The sequence below is a fragment of the Salmo salar genome, chromosome ssa19 (assembly GCF_905237065.1).
Source record: "Salmo salar chromosome ssa19, Ssal_v3.1, whole genome shotgun sequence".
NCBI classification, from domain to species: Eukaryota; Metazoa; Chordata; class Actinopteri; order Salmoniformes; family Salmonidae; genus Salmo; species Salmo salar.
In genome coordinates this window covers 48563585-48582286 of record NC_059460.1, presented here as the reverse complement: position 1 = coordinate 48582286, position 18702 = coordinate 48563585, and the positions used below count along the sequence as shown (strand labels likewise).

General features: G+C 41.0%; 1 protein-coding gene across 2 annotated transcripts in view; it reads right to left on the bottom strand.

Moving 5' to 3' along the window:
• Positions 1 to 18702, bottom strand: part of LOC106578947 (protocadherin-15) — a 332275-nt gene that overhangs the window by 252591 nt on the left and 60982 nt on the right. Inside the window, exon 1 of one of the 2 annotated variants that reach the window (XM_045702411.1) lies at positions 3697 to 3950. The exons of the other annotated variant lie outside the window; for it this stretch is intronic. The gene's annotated coding sequence lies outside the window, so the exon portion shown is untranslated. Of the gene's footprint in view, positions 1 to 3696; positions 3951 to 18702 lie in introns of those variants that run through there. 2 annotated transcript variants of the gene reach the window in all.

The following is an 18702-nucleotide window of genomic DNA, read 5'->3' as shown; positions in this document are numbered from 1 at the left end:
CTAAATCAGGGGAACAAATTAATATAATTACGCGCTTTATCATCCAGATTGCCACAAATGAATGCTCCTGAGTAGTGTTTTTTTGTGTTAATCGTAATGAAAAAAAACTGTGATGCAATGGATGTTGAGCATAATGTCCTCGACACTGTGCTTTAGCTATTTATAATACAACACCGGTAAGTGAACTAAAGTATGTCAATGGACATCATTATACTTCGTAATGTACTTCGTAATGTGGCACTGCAGAGGGCTGCAGCACAAAAGATTGCAAGCCTGAAGGTATTCAGCACCATGGACAGCAGCCCCAATAATGCCCGTACTGTTCAGCACCATGGACAACAGCCTCAAGCACACCAGTACTGTTCAGCACCATGGACAGCACTAGCATCCTCAATAGTGTACAAAACATTAGGAACACCTGCTCTTTCCATGACATAGACTGACCAGGTGAATCCAGGTGAAAGCTATGATCCCTTTATTGATGTCACCTGCTAAATCCACTTCAAATCAGTGTAGATGAAGGGAAGGTGACAGATTAAAGAAGGATTTTAAAGCCTTGAGATAATTGAGACATGGATTGTGTATGTGTGCCATTCAGAGGGTGAATGGGAAAGACAAAAGATTTCAGTGCCTTTAAACGTGGGTATGGTAGTAGGTGCCAGGCCCACCGATTTGTTGGAAGAACTGCAACACTGCTGGGTTTTTCACGATCAACAGTTTCCTGTGTGTATCAAGAATGGTCCACCACCCAAAGGACATCCAGCCAACTTGATACAACTGTGGGAAGCATTGGAGTCAACATGGGCCAGCAACCCTGTGGAACGCTTTCGACACCTTTCAGTCCATGCCCCAATGAATTGAGGCTGTTCTGAGGGCAAAAGGGGTGCAACTCAATATTATGAAGGTGTTCCTATTGTTTTGTATACTCAGTGTAGATCCAGTAATATCAGTAGCCCCAATAGCACCAGCCTATTCAGCACCATGGACAGCAGCCACAAAAGCACCAGTACTGTTCAGCACCATGGACAGCACCCATCACTACATTTTCAGTACCATGGGCAGAGTCAGCTGGACAAACAAAGGCTGTTTGGTAGCATGAGCACTTTAAAAACAAATATTTGGATTCATAAGTGTCCAACTTGCTTTCTTTTTCTGATATGAGCAGAGGAATGCAGAGAAATAACATTATTTGAGCCAGCAATTGTATAAAATAACTTTCACAGCTGACTGCCTCAAGGGCTCTAAATAATAAACCCAAAGCCAAACTCATCATTCTCAAATGTAGAGGAGACAAAGGCGAAAGTGTTGACTGAGTTTTCAAGCACTTTAATCCAAAACACAGACCCTGATTCACATAGTCTTTTTGAAGGTCTAACATCCATAGCAGAAGTCAAACCTCTCCGTCAGTGTTCCGTTCCCCCGTCCTCTGGATGGAAAGGAACTGATTTTATGCAGGTTTGGGGAGAATGGACCTGACAGACGCAGCAAACGGCATTTGTTTCAAATGACAAGCTTATTCGATGAATCCCTCTTTCGTTATTTTCTCCCTGTTCTGTTCACTGCTGCTGGCTACAGATTGGTCTAGGTGGCAATGATGGATAGTTGGAACAAACATTTCTGGACAGCTAATTAAAGAAATCTAATTCGATAAGGGGGCTCCAGACTTAAAGAGCATTAAATGCAGTGCCTGAAAGCAGGCTGAATCCAATTACCCATTGTCTTTAATGAGAGGGAGAAAGCTTAACAAGCTATTGGCACCTAGACTGATTATTTGGAGTATGATCCAAAAATGTTTTGGTCTCCTTTGATGAGCAACATTGAAAGACATTTAGAAATATAGTAATTATGTCTAAATGGAAAAATGGACACAGCCAAGTACTCAACTGCTGTACAATTCCCTCTCTCTACTACTGGATACAAACAAACAAGACAACTGAATGAGCGCTAGACACGCCTCTTGTAGACATAGTAAACACAATTCAGTGAGTATCAGGTAACGGTTAAATGCTAGAAGCAGCTTGTCAGGACCCTAACCAGGAAGGGTCCTGACTTCTGACTCAGTGAGATCAGTGATGAGCCCACGGCAATGTATACCCAGCCGAAATGGTAAACCTGGCCTGGCTAAACATCAGCATCCTCATCTTACACTTGGAGAAGGTTACTATTGCGTCCAGCCCAGAGGTTATGCTTAAGCAATGGGATGAAATCTTGTAGTTTAGCATATGGGCCATTGATTTAACATCAATTGATGAGGTCTAGTTCTGGGCTGCATTTGACTTGTGTGTGGAGGCTGACAAAGTGCAGTATGTTTTTAAGTCACTTTTAGATATTGAATTAACATTCCTCATACAGCATTATGTCCTTCAGGTGTCAGAGAAAGGAAGGCTTGTAATGATGTCCTTCAGGTGTCAGAGAAAGGAAGGCTTGTATTATGTCCTTCAGGTGTCAGAGAAAGGAAGGCTTGTATTATGTCATCAGGTGTCAGAGAAAGAAAGGCTTGTATTATGTCATCAGGTGTCAGAGAAAGGAAGGCTTGTATTATGTCATCAGGTGTCAGAGAAAGGAAGGCTTGTATTATGTCATCAGGTGTCAGAGAAAGGAAGGCTTGTAGTATTATGTCATCAGGTGTCAGAGCAAGGAAGGCTTGTATTATGTATGCAGTAGCTGTAGTGTGTTATGCAAATTATGCATATGCAGATGTATGCAACACCCTTGATAATGCACAAATGCGTATGTTAATGTTAATCCAGCTACTGTGAGCCTAAACACTGAGAAAGCATGGTACCACTTTATTTGGATAGTTCATCTGTAGATGCTCTACACTCTTTCAACTAACTATCTACTAACCTTAACCCTAGCCCTAATCCTAACCCTTATTCTAAACCATACCCTAACTGTAACCTTAGCAAAGCAGGCATCCATGACATCCAAATGTGAGTAGCTTCATGATTTTGCTCCTGCTAAAAGATGCACAAAATTCCAGAGGCATTGACAATAAATTGAACTTTTCCTTTTTTAAAACCGATGTAGGCTACCCCTCTTTTTCACAGATCAGTTTGGGACATTGGGGATTCAATTCTGATTCCGGAACCCTTGGGACATCCCTACCCTAAACCCTATCCCTTACCGAATCCTAAGTTGAACCGTTTTAAATGTTAACTTCAAATGGGGTAGGGACATCCCAAGCCTAACAAAAGACACTTTCGTTTGCAGTTGAGAATGTTCACGCTAATTGGATGATCTTTGCATAATCATGCCTGCATGAAGTACCACGGGATAATGTAACTGTGCACTTAAAATAGATAAATATACTATTGTAAACCTTTAATTCACATGAGTGTTATTGCAAAGGTTCGGAATTAACGAATTCCCTATAGTTTTGTAGGTATGGGATAACGATATTCACGTTGTGGTGTCATGTGGAGAAAATCCGGTTACACGTTCGTATGCGTTCTATAACAAGTAAATACAGTAATCCCGGCAAATAATAACTTGGCCATTATATCCCAAAAAAGTCGTTCACCCAGGATGACCATTCTATGAAACGGACAAATAGTGACAGCCAGTCTGATACACTGACTTTAGTAGGACCCTGCAATAGACAGGCACTTCATTCTGTAAAATCCTTAGAATAAAAACATTTCAAACACAATTTTCTTCTAAAAAAATACAAGTAATGGGCAGAAAAAGACTTACCATTAGCTCTAAAGCCATGTAAATCCTGTCCCGATAGTGCTTCTTAGAGAAAAACGCATCCTGAGGAATCCCTGAACATCAGGAACTCTATCGCCCTCTGTCTGCTTTGCCTTCCCGTTCCCGTTCTAAAGTGGCATTCAGAAACAGAAATCACACGCACTCCTCCTGCGATAAATGGCAAAGTAGCCAGTGTGGAACTTGCTTGTTTCGGAATAGGCTCCGTCTGAATTGATGACTGGTACTACTCGAGCGCCTTAATAACAGTAGTCCCCTTGGGTACTCTATGTATTAACCAGAGCGTCGCTGCTCAGAGAGGAAATATCCATTGAAGCCGTGAATTCACAACAGCACTACATCGCCGTAATCTAAATAGGACACAGTAAAACACTCAGATTACAGGCGCAGAGTACAATTAATGTGCCCGCTGCGGATAGCTCACTATGGGCAGACCCAGTCTGGTCTATACACTAAAAGCAACATAGTACACGTAAATCCGGGACACTCGAATTAGTATGATCCTGTGTGTTATGCTTGGAATGGTTACATAAAACAGATGGAGGTAAGGCGGTTGATCAGGATGGGTGAATGTATAATGCAAAAGTCTAACAGCCCAAAGGTTGCGAGTTCAAATCTCATCATGGACTACGTTAGCATTTTAGTTAATTAGCAACTTTTCAACTACTTACTTCTTTTGAGCTACTTTTCAACTACTTAGCATGCTAGCTAACCCTTCCCTAGCCTTAACCCTTTAGCTAACCCTTCACATAACCCTAACCTTAACCAATTTAGCTAATCCTTCCCCTAACCCTTTAACTAACTCCTAAACTTAACCCTAACCGTCATACAAAATGTGTGATAGACATCCACAAATGAATACATTCCATAGGAAAAATAACATATCATTCTAAATGGAGTGTGATGGATTTACATAGAGAATAATACGAATGGACCTGAGACCAGGCTACAACCAAGCATGAGCTGTGTTCAAATCAAATTGTATTAGTCACATGTGCCTAATACAACAGGTGTAGACCTCACAGTGAAATGCTTACTTACGAGCCCTTAACCAACAATGCAGTTAAAAAAAAATATGGATAAGAATAAGAAATAAAAGTAACAAGTAATTAAAGAGCAGCAGTAAAATAACAATAGCGAGACTATATACAGGGGGTACCGGTAAAGAGTCAATGTGCCGGTTAGTTGAGGTAATATGTACATGTTGGTAGAGTTATTAAAGTGACTATGCATAGATGATAACAACAGAGAGTAGCAGCAGTGTAAAAGAGGGGGATGGGGGGGCAATGCAAACAGTCTGGGTAGCCTTTTGATTAGATGTTCAGGAGTCTTATGGCTTGGGGGTAGAAGCTGTTTAGAAGCCTCTTGGACCTAGACTTGGTGCTCCGGTACTGCTTGCCGTGCGGTAGCAGAGAGAACAGTCTATGACTAGGGTGGCTGGAGTCTTTGACAATTGTTAGGGCCTTCCTCGGACTCTGCCTGGTATAGAGGTCCTGGATGGCAGGAAGCTTGGCCCCAGTGATGTACTCACTAGCGGTTCTGGGGGGGGGGGGGCAGTGACAACAATTTTGGACCCCCTTGTGGCCCCCCTAAATGTGGAGTATGAAATAATTTTTACATAACACATTTTTGCTATCGTTCTTTTTTACATCCGCTATTAGACAGTGGCTACGATGATGATTATGAACATGGTCTTTTGCCTGCTAATGCCTGCAATGCAGTGAAGAAAACGATATGACAACAATAAAGTCTAATGTAACTGGCCCCTCTAACAGTACAACTGACCCCCCCCCCCAGTTGAAATGGTCTAGAACCGCCACTGGATGTACGTACTACCCTCTCTAGTGCCTTGTGGTCAGAGGCCGAGCAGTTTCCATACCAGGCAGCGATGCAACCAGTCAAGATGCTCTTGATGGTGCAGGATTTTGTGGAGCGACAGGTAACGATGTTGTATAACCTATTCAAATAACTAATGACTCCTCAACATGTTTCATGATCGTGGAATGCCAAGAGACTGTTGACTATTGTGTGAGTATAGTACTGTAGCCTACACTTACTCTTGCCAAATTGCTTTTTATTTATGTTCATTTTTTAAATTATAAAGTGAAAATTGCATCATCAAACTTCCTACTACTAAGTGTAACAGTATTGCTTCTGTCCCTCTATTCGCCCCAACCTGGGCTTGAGCCAGGAATCCTCTGCACACATGAACAACAGTCACACTCAAAGCATCGTTACCTGTTGCTCCACAAAAACCACAACCCCTGCAGAGCAAGGGAAATAACTAATTCAATGTCTCAGAGCAAGTGACATTACAGATTGAAACGCTACTAGCGCACACCGCAAACTAGCTAGCAATTTCACACTAGTTACATAAGCATGGACCGACAGCATCGTCTATTTTTGGTCCTTTTTCTGGCGCGGTCCAGACCGGCCTTGATTTCAACGTCCATGGATGTTGATTTTAGGTCTGTTCCGGACCGGACCAAATCTGAACCAGTCATAGACGTCTGTGTTTGCTTCAGATTTATCATTAGAATAATACCCAGCATGCTTTGCAAGTCTTTGTTTTTACATGATATTTACATTTTGGTCATTCAGCATGCATGCAGGACTTTAAGGCGCTTCGGATAAAAGTGGTTGCTAGATGTCATATATTATTATATTCATACCTCTTGACTTATTCAACATTTTGAAAGACTGAATTGAAAATGTATTAAAATAAAAAAAATTCTCTCACCCATATACACACACAATTCCCAAATAATGACAAAGGGATTTATTGAAAATGAAATACAGAAATTTCATTTACAAAAGTATTCACACACATTCGCTATGAAACTCAGGTGCATCCAATTTTCCTCCCCAATGTCCTTACAACTTGATTGGTGTCCACCTGTGGCCAATTCAATTGTTTGGACATGATTTAGAAAGAATCACACCTGCCTATATAAGGTCCCACATTTGACACTGTATGTCAGGGCAGAAACTATAGTATTAAGTACAAGGAACTGTCCGTAGAGCGCCAAGATATAATTGTGATGAGGCATATATCTGGGGAAGGGTATAAAACAATTTCTAGAGTGTTGAAAGTTTTCAAAAGCACAGTGGTCTCCATCATTGGGAAATGAAAAAATATGGAACTAGCCAGACTCTGCCTAGAGCTGGCCATCCGACCAAACTGAGCAAACATGCAAGAAGGACCTTGATCAGGAAGGTCACCAAGAACCCAATATCAACTCTGACAGAACTACAGAGTTCCTTGGCTGAGATGAGAGAACATCCCAGTCTCTAAAGCACTTCACCAATCTGGGCTTTATGGGAGAGTAGCCGGAAGCCACTGCTGAGAATAAGGCACATGACAGCATGCATGGTGTTTTTAAAAAGGCACTTGAAAGACTAAGTGCATAAGGCAAATGTTAATGTGTTTTGATGACAGAAACGTTTAACTCTTTGGCCTGAATGCAAAGAGCTATGTCTGGAGAAAACCAGGCACAAATCATCACCCATCTAACACAATCCGTACCATGAAGCATGGTGGTGGTAGAATCATGCTATTGGGATGCTTTTCAGAAGCAGGGACTAGGAGACTGGTAAAGGATAGAGGTAATAATAAATAAAACCAAATACAGGTAAGTCCTTGATGAGAACTTGCTTCAGAGTGCAAACTACCTTAGACTGGGGTGAAGATATCAGTTCCAACAGGACAATGACCCCAAGCATACAGAAAAAGCAATGCTGGAATGGCTTCAGACCAAGAATGTGAAAGTCCTTGACATAGCCAAAGCCCAGACTTGAATCCCATTGAAAATCTGTGGAAAGACTTGAAGATTGCTGTTCACTGCCGCTCCCCATCTAATTTAACAGAGCTTGAGAAAATCTGCAAGGAAGAATAAGAGAAAATCCCAAATCCAGATGTGCAAAGCTGATACAGACATACCCAAGACAATTCAAAGCCGTAGTCAACATCAGGAAAATATGTATTTTCAACGTCAAGAAAATGTATTTTCACCTTTCATTCAGAACCTAAAATGAACCTAACATCAAGGTCTGGAAAATACGTCTTTTCAATGTCATTTTACACACTAGGATGGGTCTACAGTCATATTGTGTTTCCACCTCTAATAGTAAAAGGGTTGGGGGTGCAGAGCAATTATAGCATAGTGGCTTTACCTTCTGTCCATCTGTTCAGTGAGTAGGATTACATCAAATCCTGTTGAGCCAGGGTATTCAGAAAGCCAAGGACTAGTAGTAAGTGGTCATCAAATCAACTGTGATAAAGTCGAGCAATGATAAAGAACGTTCTGTATTATATTTGTGTGAATGATGTAACACTAGTTACTAGGTAGGTTTCCATTGACCCAGGTTTATAAAAAAAAAACATTACATGTGTAATGAAAACAGCTGATAGAAAATACATTTTCTAACAATCAACAACATTTTGATCCGTTCAACAGGGTGCATTTTTATTTTGATAATGGAAACAGTGTTCTTCAACACTGAACTATAAACACAACATGCAACAATCTCCCGAGTGGCGCAGCGGTCTTAGGCACTGCAGCTCAGTGCTAGAGGTGTCACTACAGACACTCTGGTTCCAATCCAGGCTGTATCACAACCGGCCGTGATTGGGAGTCCCATAGGGCGGCACACAATTGGCCCAGCGTCGTCCGGGTTTGGCCGGTGTAAGCCATCATTGTAAATAAGAATTTGTTCTTAACTGACTTGTCTAGTTAAATAAAAATGTAAGGTTTTACTGAGTTACAGTTCATATAAGAAAATCAGTCAATTTAAATAATTTTATTAGGCCTTAAATCTATGGATTTCACATGACTGGGTGTACAGATATGCCTCTGTTGGTCACAGATACCTTAAAAAAAGAGACAGTATCTGGTGTGACCACGATGTGCCTCATGCAGCGCGACACATCTCCTTCGTATAGAGTTGATCAGGCTGTTGATTATGGCCTGTTGAATGTTGTCCCACTCCTCTTCAATGGCTGTGTGAAGTTACAGGATATTGGCAGGAACTGGAACTCTGTTCACGAATTTGACATCAGAAAACCACTCACCCACACGATGCCTTAAACGCTGTCTGCCATCTGCCCAGTACAGTTGAAAGTGGGATTCACACTTCTCCAGCACGCCAGTGGCCATTGAAGGTGAGCATTTTCCCACTGAAGTTGGTTACGATGCCAAACTGCAGTCAGGTCAAGACCCTGGTGAGAACAACGAGCATGCAGATAAGTTTCCCTGAAACGTTTTTTTACAGTTTGTGCAGAAATTCTTCGGTTATGCAAACCGATAATTTCATCAGCTGTCTAGGTGGTTGTTCTCAGACGATCCCGCAGGTGAAGAAGCCGGATGTGGAGGTCCTGGGCTGTCGTGGTGGTTACACGTGGTCTGCGGTTGCGAAGCCGGTTGGACGTACTGCTAAATTCTCTAAAATGACGTTGGAGGTGGCTTATGGTAAATAAATGAACATTAAAGTCTCTGGCAACAGCTCTGGTGGACATTCCTGCAGTCAGCATGCCAGTTGCATCTGTGACATTGTGTTGTGTGCCAAAACTGCTGATTTTAGAGTGGCCTTTTATTTTCCCCAGCACAGGGTGCACCTGTGTAAAGATCATGCTGTTTAATCGGCTTCTAAATAATCCATCCACCTGCCAGGTGTGGCATAACTTTTCAAAAGGAGAGAGAAATGTTCACTAATAGGCATGTAAACAAATTTGTGCAGCAAATTTGAGAGAGCTTTTTGTGCATATGGAACATTTTTGGGATTATTTATTTCAGCTCATGTTTAATTTTTGTTCAATGTATAAAGCTCTACTACACTTTTAATTCTAAATGCCTACTGCTTGCTAAATAAAAATGTCAACTATACAAATTGTTTCTTTGCAAGGCAAGGATTGTCCTGACTTTCAATAATGCCTGAATTGCTTCGCCCTGCTTTTCTGGTTGGCTGGATACAAGTTTCACCATCCACTTATTTCAGATCTACAGGAGTGCAAGTTTCACCATGCACGGACCATGGCGATTCAGGCACATGAGAAGTATTAGAATGTGGCAAATATTAGTTCTACTCGCAGGCTACCTGAGACATGAAACAGATAGGTGGGAGGGGATACAGGCTGTAGCCAATTTTTAAATGCTTTATTTGCCTAAATGGGTAATGGAGACACTTCAACCACAACCTTTTTATTCGACACTGCACAGTGGTTGCTCAACTAAAAGTTTTGAGATTATGCTGTGGGTAGTTTGTGGTTTAGTACGGTACCCTGTGTCACTGCTTCATTGCTCCAGACCACCACAAGGGGGAGTTAGAGCACTGATTATGCTTTTGGGTCCTACTGTGTCTCCAACTGACAATGAATGGGCGACATAAACCAAATAGAAACCGATAATTGTGCACAACTTCAAAATTGAATTTCAATGAACGGAATGATGAGGATGAAGGTGATTGAATTTAGAACAATAGTGTAAGAATTGCTATTCCCCTGTCCTGCACCCGCACACCCGGAAAAATACACTTCTTTTTTTGTTACTACTTTGGATCAAAAATAAATAATTACCAACACTCTTTCTGATAGTCTTTAATAAATAAATGTTCTGGTTAACCTGACCTGGACACCATGTATTATAATAGACCATTATGGGCTATTAGCAGGACAATAGACTCACCATGTATTATAATAGACCATTATGGGCTATTAGCAGGACAATAGACTCACCATGTATTATAATAGACCATTATGGGCTATTAGCAGGACAATAGACTCACCATGTATTATACTAGACCATTATGGGCTATTAGCAGGACAATAGACTCACCATGTATTATACTAGACCATTATGGGCTATTAGCAGGACAATAGACTCACCATGTATTATAATAGACCATTATGGGCTATTAGCAGGACAATAGACTCACCATGTATTATAATAAACCATTATGGGTTATTAGCAGGACAATAGACTCACCATGCATTATAATAGACCATTATGGGCTATTAGCAGGACAATAGACTCACCATGTATTATAATAGACCATTATGGGCTATTAGCATGACAATAGACTCACCATGTATTATAATAGACCTTATGGGCTATTAGCATGACAATAGACTCACCATGTATTATAATAGACCTTATGGGCTATTAGCATGACAATAGACTCACCATGTATTATAATAGACCATTATGGGCTATTAGCAGGACAATAGACTCATGCCAACACCTCCCTGTAGTTTGATACTTTGTGCAAGCCAATTGACCAGCATTAAAAACTTTGTGGATGGGGCCTCCCAAGTGGCACAATGGTCTAAGACACAGCGTTGCTACAGATGCTGGTTCGATACCCGTGCCGGCCGCGACCGGGAGATCCATGAGGCAATGGTGGGCTTTTGGTTTCTCTCCCTCTAAAAACATAATTAAATCATTATAAATAGCAAACTGGCTTTATTTACAAATTAGTAAGAATGTCTCATCCTCTGGCCTTTTTCATCACTCACTTTCGGTTATTTGAAAACAAATTCATCTCCAAAATATTGTTATTTTTTAAACAAACCATACCATAGAAAGTTGGTTGCAATTTCAGTTGAAATTTAAATTGCAATTTCCACCAGAAAAGACAGAACAAATAATACAACAAGTATTGTGGTTAAACTCAAATATACTAATTGATAAGAAAAACTTTATTGGCTGTATTAGATTTTCAGTTCTTCCTGAAAGCCCTAATCTGCTCACTTAAATGAATAGAGATCCTGGTCATGGTGCTATGTTGTTACAGCATAATCAAAGTGAGGACAAATCAGCGATCTGCTGTATACTTATGGCCTATTGTAAGCTGAAATTCACACCTTTCCAGTACTCCTCACCCCGCCCCAAACTCCACCTGAAAAGAGCGCATTGGTTGCCAAGAAAGCAGTTAGTTTTGCTAGATCCTTAAAATGTGTACGCAGCATGTGTGTGTTGGAGTCACTTAATTCTTAATTGATCTACCGTTTCTATCATAGGCCACTGTAATCGATGAGGGCTCAGGGCGGTACCATTCTGCTCATCTGATTAAGGTGCTCATGGATCAGATTTAAACTTTGAAGACCGAGATTGTGTCATTGAAGGCAGACCAGCAGAAAGAGAAACAGTAGATCATGAGGGCAGAGAAACGGGCGACAGCTGATGCATTGGTCCAGAGCCAGGCGGTATTGGCAGAGAGTCAGGCGGAGAATGACCCGTTCAAGAGGGAGAGGAACGAGATGGAGTCACAATCCATGCCAGGCACACCTGTGAGCTCTGGAATTCCACCTCCGACAGGCAGAGTCAACATATGTGGCAGGTTTGTCAGGTCGTTGGTTCACCCTGATATTTTCATTCCTCTTCTGACAACAGAACTTGACCAACTGCTCACCAGGCACAGTAAGGGCATCGTCCGGACTGTTATGCTGTTCCAAGGATGTGTAACCGAAGAGAGATACCACGAGCGGACACAGAATACCAACTGGGATAGATCCCGAAGCAAATGTATCTTACCAGTGAACCTCCAGGTGTTCATCATTAACACTGTGTCTCAGAAATTTCTGTCCATGACTAATGCAACCCGAAAAAGCAGTAAAAGACAGAGTTAATGAGTACTTGAGATCACCAAGAAAGTCTGGACATGGCCTGCTCTCCCTTATCCTGTTGGGGCTAGGGGGCAGTATTTGCACGGCCGGATAAAAAACTTACCCGATTTAATCTGGTTACTACTCCTGCCCAGTAACTAGAATATGCTTATAATTGTTTGATTTGGATAGAAAACACCCTAAAGTTTCTAAAACTGTTTGAATGGTGTCTGTGAGTATAACAGAACTCATTTGGCAGGCCAAAACCTGAGAAGATTCCAAACAGGAAGCGCTCTCTCTGACCATTTCATGGCCTTCTTGATCATCTCTAACCAAAACAGGGGATCTCTGGCATGACGTGACATTGTCTAAAGCACCCATAGGCTCTCAGAAGGCACCAGAAAGCTGAATGGTGGCTTTGCAGGCCCTGGCTGAAAAACATTAGCGCATTTTATAAGTGGTCGATCTGAGAACAATGAGACTGGAGGCGCGTGCCCGAGCCGACACCATGTTTACTTTCTCTCTCTTTGAACGAAAACAACCACTCCCGGTCGGAATATTATCGCTTTTTTACGAGAAAAATAGCATAAAAATTGATTTTAAACAGCGGTTGACATGCTTCGAAGTACGGTAATGGAATATTTTAAATTTTTTTGTCACGAAACGCGTCGGGCGCGTCACCCTTCTTTACCCATCGGATAGTGTCTTGAACGCACGAACAAAATGCCGCTATTTGGATATAACTATGGATAATTTTGAACCAAACCAACATTTGTTATTGAAGTAGAAGTCCTGGGAGTGCATTCTGACGAAGACAGCAAAGGTAATCAAACTTTTCTAATAGTAAATCGGAGTTTGGTGAGTACCACACTTGGTGGGTGTCAAAATAGCTAGCCTGTGATGGCCGGGCTATCTACCCAGAATATTGCAAAATCTGCTTTCACCGAAAAGCTATTTTAAAATCGGACATAGCGAGTGCATAAAGGAGTTCTGTATCTATAATTCTTAAAATAATTGTTATGTTTTTTGTGAACGTTTATCGTGAGTAATTTAGTAAATTCACCGGAAGTGTTCGGTGGGAATGCTAGTCACATGCTAGTCACATGCTAATGTAAAAAGCTGGTTTTTGATATAAATATGAACTTGATTGAACAAAACATGCATGTATTGTATAACATAATGTCCTAGGATTGTCATCTGATGAAGATCATCAAAGGTTAGTGCTGCATTTAGCTGTGGTTTGGGTTTATGTGACATTATATGCTAGCTTGAAAAATGGGTGTCTGATTATTTCTGGCTGGGTACTCTGCTGACATAATCTAATGATTTGCTTTCGTTGTAAAGCCTTTTTGAAATCGGACAGTGTGGTTAGATTAATGAGAGTCTTGTCTTTAAAATGGTGTAAAATAGTCATATGTTTGAAAAATTGAAGTAATAGCATTTCTAAGGTATTTGAATATCGCGCCACAGGATTACACTGGCTGTTGAGTAGGTGAGACGCAAGCGTCCCACCTAGCCCATAGAGGTTATGTAAGGAATTAGGCACTTTACCATGTTTACTACAGTAAGTACTGTAGGCTATATTTACTTGTCGGACTGCACAGTAGCCTAATAAACAAATGCAGGCGGCTTCTATCTTCAGAATGCTTGAAATGCTTTATTATTCAAATATTTAAAGCGCGTGTGGGCGACCGCATGTAAAATGTCAGAAAGCATATACTGTACAGTACAGTATTTCTTCATCAGCATCTTTATGCTTTCATTAATAAAATAATGATAAAAATACTTTTTCAAAATGCAGATGTTTATTTCGTTATGGATCCATAACGAATTGCTATGGGAATAAATATCACTGAATGACAGAAATATTGGAACTAATGGCTAATGAAGATAAACAAATTGTTGCTTACTGGAAAATACTCTTTCAAAATGAATGGAAGAGACAGCATTCAGAGGTCAAGACAGCGCTGCTCTGAGGCAAGCATGGGGACTGGTCTTGATAAACGCAATTTTTTATTTTCACTGAATCTCAATTTGGGTATTGGTTAGAGTACAATTAGGGTGTGGAAATGTTAGGATTATTTTGCTCTCACTGTAGTACTGTAGCCTACTCCCGACCGGTCACATTGTACAGCGCCATTATGGGCTATTAGCAGGACAATAGACTCTTGTCAAGGAGGAGGGTAGGTGGAGAATTGTATCGTCAAATGTATTCCTTAGTTAGGTTGGCCAGGATTGGGAGTCCTATAGGGCAGCGCACAATTGGCCCAACGTCGTCCAGGTTAGGGGAGGGTTTGGCCGACCAGGATGTCCTTGTCCAAAAAATTACAGATGTAGGATCTTAATGTGATAACTCCTTTGTTGCTTATAATGTTCCAGCAGGAAATGCAGATGAGCTTCGTGATTTACATAAATTCACTGAAAACCCACATTAACACTAGGTAATATTAACAGTATTGCCTACTTTTGGCCAGCTAATAACCTAACCACCGATCAAGAAACATTACGGACTAAACGTTAAAATCCTGTTGCTGCAGAATTATTTTCAAAATAAGATCCTACATCTGTACATGGGGAAACAGCAAATCAGCTGAACCGAAACCATATAACATACAAAACCAGATTAAGAAAACGTCAAGTAAAGCAAAATTAACAACCTTCCAGTCTTACTTACAGGAACTTAACACATTACAATGGCAATGTGCCAACAAAATGAGCCTCCAACACACACACACAGAGAGACAGAGAGAGACATACAGGAAATAAAGATTTGATAGACTGGCAGCCAATTCAGAGACTAAATGTGCTCTTTTCTCACGCTTTTTTATTATACAGGCCTCAATAACTTCTTCAACAGGACTGCCTGGGTTTGCTGTTCCAAAAGTAATTCATGTATTATTTGGAAAGCGAGAAAGGCAAAGGATCATTTTCACCAGCTTTGTAATGCCCCTCTCTGTAATGACTTTCCCTTTTGTTCCCAACACACACAGGGTATTTGGATGCACTGTTGCCTCACATAGACTAATAAGGCAATTGGTGGAACTAATATGCAAATCTCCCTCTAAGTAATTGATGCATGTAAACATTCCTGATGCATATGTGCATGCTGAAACGAAAAGGACACAGAAACAAATCCACCCATATAGAGCCTATTCATTCATGCTTAAAAGGTGTAAAAGGCTGATATGAATTAATTCATTATGATCACACAGGTGATTTATCTATCACGGCCTGAGGCTAATGAAATATATATGTTTGGGCCTATAAATCTCAATTTCAAAGACCCAGAGCAAAAAACAGCAGTCGTTCAATCAAATGTCATTTTGCTTCACAAATGATTTAGTCCATCTCATGTTCAATGGACACAGAATCCAATTCAAGAGGTGGATCTACTGTACAGAACAACCATTCAGGTGACTGCTGCCATGCCTTTTGACTCAAGTTGTTAGCTGAGACCTGCCACAGGGCAGGAACAAAGAGTGTTGTGTTGGAGCTCTCCACGGTGCCTGCTTCGGCTCAAAGAGAGCCGTCGAGTTAAGTGCTGACACATATCCTACTACACTATAATTTCTGTAAAAACGAAAATATTTTGATTTAGATTTTTTTTAACATTATCCAAATATCATCTTCGTCTATTAACGGACAGTCACTGTGTTTATACAGTATTTTCTGTCATTTCTTTGAAGGAACTGTCTGTAAAATAATGGAAATTGTACCGGTAATTGTTTGCCGGTACATTTTCCGTCGTTTTTTTTTTTTTACAGTGTACTACTGTATTATTGATACATTATTATGATACATCCTAAAGTAGATAACAGGACAAGGAGTAGTATTTTAACCCTATAACAGCATGTAGACAGTAGACACAATGCTGTGTGCAAAGCTTCTATACTGTAGGAGGGACACTGATTAAACACACTAGCTGTGTTCGAATATTCATACTAACTGCACTAAGCGTACTATTTGTGATGTAAATTGAGAATGCAGTATGCTTATTGGTCATAGTATGGATATAGTCAGTACGCCAAAAGTTCCCCGGATGTCATACTACATTCGCTAAAATACGAAGTGTACAAGCAGTGGACACTATTTCCATGCTTTTAGGGCCCATAATGCAGTTCATCAGAAAATGGGTGTGGTTTCATAATGCTTTCAGATTTGAAAAAATATGCAGTCGAAGTCCAATGAGAGCGAATACAAATTCATTGCTTTAACTAATCTTGACAAATGTTGAGAAAATGTCAATGTAATAAAGTAATGACTTTTCAAATAAGTTACCTTACACGTTATGTTGGCTGACAATTTGTTAGCTACGCTGTCCTTACGAACCACATAGCATATCATTACAGCATTATGTACCGGTATGTTAGCTAGCTACCAAACGTTAGTTGGCTACTAATACATCGATCTTGCCGGTATATTAACTAACTACTCAACGTTTATTGACTTGATTATTCCAGCCATTCTTAGCCTAGCTAAGTGGTATAGTTGTTGTGAGTTCTCAATGGACATTGTTAATTTGGGTGCTTTCGTAAATTTGTTCTGGCTATCTACTCCGATTTCAGAGAACTCTCCTTTGAGTGTACCAGAGTGCAGAATAACTGATGAATTTACGAACGCTCAACACCCGTTGAATATGGCTGGTGTCAGTAAACGTCGGCAAAAAAGCATATTTAAATTGTTGCCAGCAGCACAGTTACATGTCACCGACGCCCTGGATAACATGAAAACAGCCTAACCAGCTCTGCTAGGGTGAGTAAAATGGTCAGAGTGAGGTGTTCTCTCATTTGTGTCTGGAAGTAGCTAGCAAGCTAGCCAATGTTAGCCAGTTACCTTGGGTGCTTGACTGCCGTTGTGAGGTCAGAGTGCTCGGATCAACCCTACTCCTCGGCCAGAACGTCCAGTGGCAGTGGCACTCTGAACCCGCTGAGAGCGAAACGCTCTGAATTTATGAACTCCCAGAGCGCACTCTGGCACTCCAGATTGAATTTACAAACACACCTGAAGTCGTAAAATGTTTAGCTAGTTATTTGTTTTGCTAAAAAGCTAGCAAGAGGTTGCATAAAAACAGCATCAACTTCCGGTAGACAGGTGAAAGCCCTAGTACGCTCAACTGAAAGGATACCGTTCATTTTAGTATATTGTAAACAAACTAATAGTATACAGTATGTTAGTATGGGTATTCAAACACAGCGACTGTCTCTATATGTGAAGTGAACACCTTTATACAGTACCGTACTTAAGACTAAGAATTTCCACAGGGGTCCGAAGACATCAAGGTGTTGTCATGGTATCATGGTATCAGGGTCTGACCCCTCGTCGCCCGGCAACCTGTCTACACATTCCTGCTCTCACAACTCTCACTGTCAAACTCTGACCCACTTCTATTCACCCACACACCAAAAGTGGTTTGCTTGTTAACTACATTTCTTTCTTCACTTTCCAAGTAACACTTTGTGTCTTATCGCTGAGCTTCAACATGTGTCTTAGTCAGGGTCGGTCTGAGAGAGAGAGAATGCATGTGGAAGATTGTGAGGCAGGCTCTGGCTCTGTGGTCCATTATAAGAGGACCAATTGGTCCTTCTCTGGTGGCAGTGAGGTGCCCTAGGAGCAGGAGCTGGCTACAGCACTCTCTCTCTCACACACAAACACACACACAAACACACACACACACAGCTTACAAATGTCACTGCAAAGTTACTGTGGGGGCGTAAGTTCAGACTTATTTTTCCCTTGGTCTCCACTGACAATGTGTTGGAGACAGAGGCTGAGTGGAGGCTGCCTAGCCCAAGCATAATAAAGTGGTAACAAGGGACAAAATAAATGTCACACTGGATATGAAGGTCAGGCTAGGTGTGTGTAGGTGAGGGTTGGGGAGGGTAGGTATGGTTAGGTGTGCATAGGTGAGGGTAGGTGAGAGTCGGTGTGGGTAAGTGAGGGTAGGTGTGGGTAAGTGAGGGTAGGTAGGGGTAGGTGAGAGTAGGTGTGGGTAGGTGAGGGTGGACAAATATATGTGGAAAATGTAATGATGTAATCAACTGTAGCATCTTTTAATACTATCTTTTTAATATACAGTACCAGTCAAAAGTTTGGACACACCTACTCATTCCAGGGTTTTCTTTATTTTTACTATGTTCGACGTTGTAGAATAATAGTGAAGACATCAACACTACGAAATAACACATATGGAATCATGTAGTAACCAAAAAAAAAGTGTTAAACAAATGAAAATATACTTTATATTTGAGTTTCTTCAAAGTAACCACCATTTGCCTTAATGACAGCTTGGCAGACTCTTAGCATTCTCTCAACCAGCTTCATGAGGTAGTCTCAACGTCAACAGAGAAGAGGCAACTCCGGGATGCTGGCCTTCCAGGCAGAGTTCCAAAGAA